Genomic DNA, 8,349 nt, shown 5'->3' with positions numbered 1-8,349 from the left:
CCACTCCTATGTCTTATGGTCTTATGCTGCCGTGCTGCCCTCGCCCAGATTCTCCATTCCGGAGACTGTGCTGATGCCGGGGCAGGACCCGTGGAGTTCTACGACAGTGAAACTAGCGCCGCACCTGGGCCGATTCAGTGACCATTAAGGGGCGCCAAGTGGAAGACAATCAATTTCAATGGGCAGCACGGTAGCACAATTGTTAACACTGTTGCTTCACAGCACCATGGTCCCAGGTTCAATTTCCGGTTTGGCTCACTGTCTGTGTGGAGTCTGCGCGCTCTCCATCTGCGTGGGCTTCCTCCGGGTGCTCCGATTTCCTCCCTCAAGTCCTGAAAGACATGCTTGTTAGGTGAATTGGACATTGTGAATTCTTCCTCTCGGCACCCAAACAGGCGCCGGATCTGGCGACTAGGGGCTTTTCACAGTAACTTAATTGTAGTGTTAACATAAGCCTACTTGTGACACTAATAAATATTACCATTATTATGAGAAACGGTACGGGATTCACTGGGTCCGGGATTGACACTCAGGAGGCTGAAAAGCTGCAGCCGCATATACACACTTCACTCCCCACACACACCATCCCAGCCAACAAAACGGCAGCCAGACGTATGGCCCCGAGAATCTCCGATGCGGAACTGCAGACCCTGCTGGACGCCGTGGCGGAGAGGCGGGTGACCCTGTACCCTGGGTGGGAAAGAGGCTGCCAGCCGCCGCTGTTCGCCTGGACGGAGGAGGCAGAGGTGATCAGTGCCATGGGGAACACTGTCCGGGCCAGCCAGCAGTGCTGGGAAACACTGCGCAACTTCCTCAGAGCAGCAGGTTGAATAGGCAGCACTGTCCCCCTGCCACCAACCAACCCCCATCCCACACACCCGGAGGATGGTCGAACCCCCGACTTGCACCATATGTCGGCAGCCACTGAAGCCACTAGATATCCATCCCCTGGGCTGCATGTGTCGCTCGGACTGTCTAACACTCTGCGTTTTCTGTGCAGGAGAAGGCAGTTCATAACCCCATGGAGTGGGAGAAGACTGGAGCGGGACTGCTGGCCCCTCACTGCAGCAGAGCAGAGGGCACTGGACGCTGTCGGCGGGCCCGAAGAAAGGGCAGTCGCCGGGGTGGAGGTTGGCATCGGGCGAGGAAGTGAGGCCCTGCTGAATTACGGCCCCCCATGGCATATGTGTCAACCCCCCACCACCCCCACACCACTTTCACATCCACAACATCCTGAGAACTGGGGTAGCACGGCCAGCACCTCCATCTACTTTTGTAATCAATGCATCCAGAGATGATGTGGAGGAAGCTGGATAATTAAATTACGCACAAGTACTTCTAAGCAGCACTGCAGTATGTGAGCAAGGATTAACTGAATTAAGAACAAAGAACAATGCAGCACAGGAGCAGGCCCTTCAACCTCCAAGCCTGCACCGATTACCTGTCCTATCTGGACTAATTACCTATATCCTATACCCCATCTGTTCATGTGCCTATGCAGATAAGTCTTAAAGGTCGCTAACATATCTGCTGCAACACCGTAATTTTCACTGTCTGCACCCACCCCGCCAGCGGCAATACATCCCACCTCTTAAAACCTCCCTTCATCTGCTCCACCAACCGAGTCAATATCAGTTTAAGCAACTGCGCCCATTCCTGTGCCACCTCGATGCCCAAGTATCTGAAGCTCTCCACCCCTCCTCACCTTGAATGGTAACTCTCCCAACCTCCTCTCCTGTACCCTGGCCTCAATCGTGAACATCTCACTCTTCTCCATATTTAGCTTGTATCCAAAAAACCAGCCAAACTTCTCCAGGATACTCCAGATCCTCCCAATGGGTGTGAGATATACAGCAACAGGTCATCTGCATACAGCGAGGCCACAAACCTCTGCCCAAACCCAAACTGTCCTGACACTTCCCACAACTTCCGCTGTTGGCCATGGAGTGAGTGGTCACACACAGGGCAGCTCCTTTGTACCCGATATAGGGGGAAATTTTGATGAAAAGGCATAGATGAATGTTGGAGGAATAGTTTCCCCTGGGAGTGGTATGTCTGCTGGTTACCAGACCCATCAGAAAACAGTGAGAGATTCGGCTGAAAAGTATTTTTCTTTTAACAGACAATTTTGTTGAGGTATTTTTGGCATTGTAAACAGTAACTATATACATTAGTGTGCAGATACCAATTACAAAAAACATAGTGCAAATAACAGTACCACTCTCGCAAATGGACTTGCCTATTCTTCCCCCCACTCTACACTAATCTACCCCCCCCCCCCCCCCCACTGCTGACGATTTGTTCCCCGCGAAGAAGTCGATGAATGGTTGCCACCTCCGGGTGGACCACGATAGTGATCTTCGTAAGGCGAACTTGATTTTTTTCCAAGCCGAGAAAGCTTGCCATGTCCGACAGCCATACTCGGTCCTTGGGGGCTTTAATTCCCTCCAGGCCAACGGTATTCGTCGCCGGGCTATCAGGGAAGCAAAGGCCACAACGTCGGCCTCTATCCCCTCCTGGACTCCCGGGTCTTCCGACACCCCAAAGATCGCCACCTCTAGACTCATGACCACCCTTGTTTTCAGTACCCGGGATATGACGTCCGCAACTCCCTGCCAGTATCCACTGAGTTTTGGACACGCCCAGAACATGTGGACATGGTTTGCTGGTCCTCCCTCACATCTAGCACACTTGTCCTCCAGCCCAAAGAATTTGCTCATCCGGGCCACCGCATGTGGGCCCGGTGAACCACCTTGAGCTGAATCAGGCCGAGCCTGGCACATGTTGCAGTTGCATTTACCCTCCTCAGAGCGTCTGCCCATACGCTTCTCTCCAACTCCCCACCAAGCTCCTCCCACTTAAGTTTCAGTTCCTCGGTCCCTGTGTCCTCCGCTCCCATAAGCTCCTTATAAATATCTGAGACTCTCCCCTCTCCTACCTCACCCCTGGAAATTACCCTGTCCTGGATCCCCCTTGGTGGAAGGCGTGGAAAGGACGGGACCTGTCTACGTACAAAATCCCGCACTTGCAAGTACTGAAAGTCATTCCCCCTCACCAGCCCGAACTTCTCCTCCAGCGCCCTCCTGTTCGCGAAGCTCCCTTCCAGGAACAAGTCGCCCATCCTTCCCACCCACGACCTCCGCCACGCTCGAAACCCGCCATCCATCTTCCCCAGGACAAATCGGTGGTTGTCACATATTGGGGACCAGACCGACGCTCCCACTTCCCCCGCATGCCTCCTCCATTGGCCCCAAATCCGCAGAGCCACCACCACTATAGGGCTGGTGGAGTACCTGGCCGGCGGAAGCGGCAGGGGAGCCGTGACCAGGGCTGCCAAGCTGGTGCCCCTGCACAAAGCAGCCTCCACCCGCTCCCAAACCGACCTCGTACCCACCATCCATTTCCTTATCATGGCTATGTTAGCCGCCCAGTAGTAGTTGCTGAGGTTCGGCAACGCCAGCCCGCCCTCGCTACGGTTCCGTTCCAGCATCCCCCTCTTTACCTGCGGGGACTTCCCCGCCCAAACAAATCCCAGGATGATTTTATTGATTCTTTTAAAGAAGGACCGCGAAATGAAAATAGGGAGACACTGAAAAATAAACAGGAATCTCGGGAGGATCATCATCTTCACCGTCTGTACTCTCCCCGCTAGTGACAGCGGGAGCGCACCCAACAACTTAAACTTTAACTATAACTTTGGCTTTCACTTTAAAACTTTCAAACAGGCAAACACAAACACAAGAACACCCCCAATTTTAAGTAAAAGAGCATGCCAAACGACATCGCTAACACAAAGGGCAATCTGTGAAGAAATGATGCAGACATCCCTTAATACACTCTAACTTGAGTCCATGGGTCCTCAGTTCGGCACCAGTACATGCCCCTTAGCGAAGTCCATCGCTTCCTCCGGGTCGTCAAAATAATGTTGCTGTTCCCAGTATGTGACCCAAAGCCGCGCCGGGAAAAGTAGCCCAAACTTGACCTTCTTTTTAAACAGAATCTCTTTAATTTGTCTGTCGGCTGCCCTCCTTCTGGCCACCTCCTGGCTCAGATCCTGGTAGATGCGCAGGACACTGTTGTTGCATGAGAAGCTGTGGTAATGCACGGGAGGCAGGTGTTCCGTCACCACACCAATATTTATTTACAATAACGATATTACAGGAGCAGCTACAAACAGTGCTGCTAGCAGTCCAGTCAACTTAAGACTGGCTCACAAAGCCTACACAGGTGATTATATGGGCCCCCTCAATGAGCTATCATTGAGGGAGCTCATACTCCAATTGGCCAACCAATAAAGCCAATTGGAGTTCATTACACCCCTCCCCCCCAAGGTCCGAGGAATTCCTGCCAGCTGGCATTCCTCGGAGCTTCTTCCTGCTCCTCATGTCTGGGTCTGTCACCTCTGTGTCGTCCGCCGGGTCGTTCTCCGAAGTGGGCGGTGGGTACCTTATAGGTGCCCGTCTTTTCCTTGACGATCTCCTTGGAAGTTGTTCTTCCTCCTCCTTGGAGAGAGGTGTCGCGGCGGCCTCGTCGAGCGTGTCCATCTCCGACTCTGACGACTGGATGACGGGGTCTGGAGAAATTGCTCGGGGCTGGGGTGTGGGTATCCTTTCCGTCTGGGCTATCCCAGCTTGAGGCGGTCCTGCTTTGCCTGCCTCCAGGTGTGGTTCCGCTGCCCTTATTTGGTCTAGGTGTTTCTTCAGCACCTTACCTCCTATTGAAACCTCATAGGATATGGGCCCTGTTTGGGACTCTACCGTGTCTTTGACCCACGTTGGTCCATTCCCATAATTCTTGACCCAAACCGGTGCCCCCACCTGGAAATGTCTCTGCTGCCGACTATTATCATGCCCCCTGCGTTGGGCCTCCTGTTGTTTCTCCACTTTCCCTGTTAAATTTGGGAAAAGGAGACTCAGCCTCGTTCGCAGCCGCCTTCCCATTAAGAGTTCAGCTGGCGGTATGCCCGTTGTGGAATGCGGTGTGGTCCTGTAATCAAACAGCCAGCGGGAGAGCTTTGTGTCTATTGACGCTGCCGGCTGCTTCTTGAGTCCCGCTTTAAGTGTCTGGACCGCTCTCTCTGCCAGGCCGTTGGTCGCTGGATGGTTATGGGCCGTTTTGATGTGACGGACTCCGTTTTCCTTCAGGAATTTTCCAAATTCCCCACTTGTGAATGCCGTTCCGTTGTCCGACACCAATACCTCCGGAAGTCCATGTGTTGCAAACGAGGCCCTGAGCTTTTCAATTGTCGATGCTGTGCTTGCCGTGTTTACCCGGTGGACGTCCAACCATTTGGAGTGGGCGTCCACTATCACCAAAAACATTGAGCCCATGAAAGGGCTGGCGTGGTCAATATGCAGGCGGGTCCACGGTCTGCCTGGCCAATCCCACGGGTGCAATGGCACCGCTGGTGGCACTCTTTGCCCCTGTTGGCACTCCTGGCACTGACGTACCAAGGCTGCAATGTCTGTGTCCAAACCTGGCCACCAAACGTAGCTTGGAGCTAGCATCTTCATTTTAGACACTCCTGGGTGTCCATGATGTAATTCAGTTAAGATTGCCTGACGGCCCTGAGCTGGGACGATTACCCGGGCTCCCCATAATAGGATACCGTCTTCTACGGTTATTTGGTCCCTTCTGCTCCAGTATGGGTGCTCCACTGGTCTTTCCAGTTCCCCTGTTAGCAGTAAATGCTTCACCTTGGCTAAAACTGGGTCTTTTTGCGTCCACAACCGAATATGTTGTGCGTCTACTGGTAGGGTGTCCAAAAAATTTAGAGTCATTACTGTCTCCTCTACTTTTGGTATTTGCGGCGGAGTGTCCGGGAAGGGAAGTCTGTTCAAAGCATCTGCATGTGCTACTCGCGTTCCCGGTCTGTGCTCCAGAACGTATCTATATGCCGCCAGTAGCAACGCCCAGCGTTGGATTCTAGCTGATGCAATCGTGGGTATTGACTTGTCTTCTTTTAATAACCCTAATAACGGCTTATGGTCCGTCACTATGGTGAATTTCCGCCCGTACAGATACTGGTGAAATTTTTTTACTGCGAATATCACCACCAGTCCTTCCTTCTCGATTTGGGCGTACTTCCTCTCAGCCATCGCCAAGGTCCTCGAAGCATAGGCTATTGGCCGTTCTTCCCCATTCCTTCCTCTATGGGCTAAGACGGCTCCTACCCCGTAGGGGGATGCATCACAAGTGACCACCAACTCCTTCCTTGGGTCATAATGCTCTAGGACATTTTTGGATGACAGCTGTTCCTTAATGTTCCTAAATGCTCGGTTTTGGCGGGTGGACCATTTCCATTCTTGCCCCTTTTTTAGTAGCTGGTGGAGGGGTTCTAGGATGGACGCCCTATTTTCAATAAATTTTCCATAATAGGTTACCAACCCTAGAAATGATCGTAACTCCTGGACCGTGGTGGGAGCTGGGGCTTCTTTTATTGCCCTCACTCTGTCTTCTAATGGATGTAAGCCTGACTCGTCTACTTTATATCCCAGGTACGTCACTTGTGGGGCCAGAAAAACACATTTTTCCCTTTTTAGCCGTACGCCTGCCTTTGCGAAACGCCTGAGCACTTCCTCCAGGTTCCTTAAGTGTTCCCTGTTTGTCCTGCCCGTGATTAAGACATCGTCCAAATAAATCGCCACCTGCGGTAGTCCCTGCAGAATATTTTCCATCGTACCCTGGAATATAGCGCAGGCTGATGACACTCCAAAAGGTAGCCTAGTATAACGAAAAAGGCCCTTCAGGGTGTTGATCGTAGCGAACTTCTGGGAGACTTGTCCAGTTTTAACTGCAGGTAGGCATGGCTCATGTCTAGTATCGTGAACAAAAACCCACCTGCCAATTTGGCATATTGGTCGTCTATTTTCGGGATTGGGTATTTGTCCAGCAGTGCGTATTTGTTTACTGTCTGTTTGAAATCTCCACAGAGACGTATCGAGCCGTCTGGCTTCAAAATTGGTACCACTGGCGCTGCCCATTCCAAGAATTGTACTGGTCTGATAATGCCGTCGCGCCGTAACCTTTCTATTTCGTCATCTACTTTCTTCCTTAATGCAAAAGGTACCGGCCTGGCCTTACAAAATTTTGGAAGGACTTCTGGGACCACGTGCAAAGTTGCTTTGGCTCCTATGATTTCCCCCAAACCTTTCTGGAAGACCTCCGGGTAATTTTGGAGTACTCCACTCAACTGCCCGCTTCCACTCTGGAAAATTTTCATCCAATCTAATTTTAGGTCTTTCAGCCAGTTCCATCCAATTAAGCTCGGTCCGGAGCCCTCTACTATCGTCAACGGTAATCTGAGCAATTGTTTCTCATATTCCACAGGTACATGAGTCGTGCCTAGAACTTCCAGGGGTTCCCGCGTGTAGGTTTTATGTTTTGTCAATGTTTTTGTTAGGGTTAGTGGCTGGAGTCCATCTTTGATTTTTCTAAATGCTGCCACTCCCATTACTGATACGGCTGCACCCGTGTCTATTTCCATTATTGTCGGCCGCCCGTTCACCCGTGGGGTAATCCTAATGGGTTCTGCTTTCTTCGTTGTAATATTATATAATTGTTCCCCTTCGGAGGAGGATGGGGCGTCTAGGTTGTGTACTTCCCTGCATCCCCACCTGCTATTCCTCTTTTGCCACCTCCTTCTAGGGTTTCTGTCGTTGTTACCCCACTCTGTCTGGTGCCAGAAACGGTCCTTCTCTGTTGGGGGAGCCTCAGCCGGTACTTCCCACTGTCTCCAGTTAGTCCTGGCAGACATGGGGGCAGTTCTGGGGTTTTCCTTTTTCCCTCTCTTCCTCAGGTTTTTCCTGAGAGCGGCTATCTGGTAGCAGGACCCGTTGTGGTAGTCCCTCTCACAGGTATCTACCTCCATTGGCGTGCCCTGTAGTTCCTGCGCCCCACTTGCTGCCTTTTCTAGGGACAGTGCGAGCTGTAACGCCTGCCTGCAGTCTAGCTCCATTTCCGCCAGCAGGCGTTTCTGTATTGTGAGGTCGTTTATACCACACACTAACCGGTCCTGAAGCATTTCATTTAGCGTCGGGCCGAACTCACAGTTTTCCGCCAGTCTTCTCAGGCGGGTCAAGAAATTCGTGACTGACTCCCTGTCTTCCCTCTTCGCTGTGTAGAATCTGTACCTACGCAAAATGAGGGGTGGTTTTGGGTCGTAGTGCTCTTTCACCAATTCCGTTACTTCTTGGAAAGTTTTCATGTCCGGCGCATCGGGATAAGTCAGACTACGTATAATGGCGAAAGCGGAGGGTCCGCACGCCGACAGCAGGATAAGCCGTCTCCTTTTGTCCGTCAGTATATCATTTGCCCAGAAGAAGTAACACATTCTCTCCACATACTGGG

General features: G+C 51.9%; 1 pseudogene; it reads right to left on the bottom strand.

Annotated features, from left to right (window-relative positions):
* Positions 1-4,781: 4,781 nt before the first annotated feature.
* On the bottom strand, positions 4,782-7,501 carry LOC119977890 (annotated as a pseudogene).
* Positions 7,502-8,349: the final 848 nt, after the last annotated feature.

The sequence above is a fragment of the Scyliorhinus canicula genome, chromosome 1, assembly GCF_902713615.1.
Source record: "Scyliorhinus canicula chromosome 1, sScyCan1.1, whole genome shotgun sequence".
In the NCBI taxonomy this organism is placed as follows: Eukaryota; Metazoa; Chordata; class Chondrichthyes; order Carcharhiniformes; family Scyliorhinidae; genus Scyliorhinus; species Scyliorhinus canicula.
This window is presented reverse-complemented; position numbering and strand designations above follow the sequence as displayed.